Source organism: Chinchilla lanigera, unplaced genomic scaffold, assembly GCF_000276665.1.
Source record: "Chinchilla lanigera isolate Chin_1 unplaced genomic scaffold, ChiLan1.0 scaffold00018, whole genome shotgun sequence".
Taxonomy (NCBI): domain Eukaryota; kingdom Metazoa; phylum Chordata; class Mammalia; order Rodentia; family Chinchillidae; genus Chinchilla; species Chinchilla lanigera.
The window spans coordinates 16,895,520-16,897,069 of record NW_004955419.1 but is presented as its reverse complement, the minus strand read 5'-3'; the positions used below and the strand labels follow the sequence as shown (position 1 = coordinate 16,897,069).

Genomic DNA, 1,550 nt, shown 5'->3' with positions numbered 1-1,550 from the left:
TCCAGAGCTATCTGACCTGTAAGATTGGTGCTGTCTTCTTATTCAGGCTGTGTGAGTTTCTGCTCAGATCCAAGTCATGGGCCTGTGCTTTGCTGCCCACACTGAGCATACTAAGATATACAACTTTAATCAAGTCGTCATATAATGTTTTGTGCAAGGCTTAAAAATAAGTTAACATCTACAGACAACTTGATCCCCTTATATAACTTTTGTTTTCTTTTAATCAATTCATTCTGCAACTGATCATTGATTGAAGTCTTCCCTGGAACATACTTGGGAGCTCTTCTCGGTTTTAACTGTAGTGTGTTGTGTGGTGTATTGCTGTTTTAAAGTCCTTTTTTTTTTGGTACCAGGAATCGAACTCAGGACTTTGTGCTTGCCAGGCAGGTGCTTGTGCCACTGAGCTATATTCCCGACCCATATTTTAAAGTCCTTAAATTAATTCAGGGGCTCTCAATTCTAACTGCATATGAAGTCACTCAAGAAGGTGCCATCTTGGAAAAGGAGACAGGCCCTTACCAGACATCGAACCAACTAGAGCCACGGTCTTGATTACCCGGACTCCAGAACTGTGAGAAATAAATTTCTGTGGTTTATTGAAACACATGGAGAAGAATCACCTGCATAACTTTTAAAAATTATGTATTCAAAGGGTAACCCCACACTCATTGAATCCAAATCACAGGACTAAGCATAGAAGACAGTTTAGCTGGTTTATGCTGCTAATGGAAGGGCTTGAAATAGAGTAGGGTGACTAGCCATACTGATAAAAACTAAGAAGAGACCATGAATCAAGACTTTGGACCCAGACGTGGTGGTGTACGCCTGTAATTCCAGCACTCAGGAGGCTGAGGCAGGAGGATCATTGTGACTTCGAGGCCAGCCTGGGCTACAAAGGGAGTTCAAGACTAGTCTGAACTGCATAGTGAGATCCTATCTCAAAAAGGTAAATAAATACATAAATAAATAAATGTAGAAATGAGACAAGGAAAATCATAACTAAAAAACTGTACTTTTTTTACTGGTATATCTTTGCAGCACATGACAATTTCCTCGTGGGGAGTTGGTACGGGCACATAACACATCTTAATTCTTGTTTCATCCCCTTCCCCACCCCTCTTTCCCTCTCCAATTCCTCTATCTCTTTCTACTCTTTGCAAAAGATGGAGCTCTCTATTTCTTATTTTTTTTGTGCCAGGAATCGAGCTCAGGACCTTGTGTTTGCCAGGCAGGTGCTGTGCCACCAAGCTAAATCCCCGGGTCCCTATTGCTTATTATTTGTTATTTTGTTCTTAACCTTGGATTTCTCATATAAGAGGAACCGTGAAGTATATAAGCTTAGGTGTATGATTTATTGCACTTCAAATTGTGGTCCAAGGTGTATCCATTTCCCCACAAGTGGCATAAACTTGTTCTTCTTTGTGGCAGAGTAGTACTCCAAATACATAAATACATTTTCTCTATCTATTCATTTGTTGATGGACATATGGGCTGCTTCCAACATTTAGCTATTATGAATTGTGCCCCTATAAACATGGGTGTGTACTGTA

The 1,550-nt window shown here is 40.3% G+C and overlaps 1 pseudogene; it reads right to left on the bottom strand.

The window, feature by feature from the left end:
* LOC102003347 overlaps positions 1-109 on the bottom strand; it is a 2,902-nt pseudogene extending 2,793 nt beyond the window's left edge.
* Between the last annotated feature and the right edge of the window lie 1,441 nt (positions 110-1,550).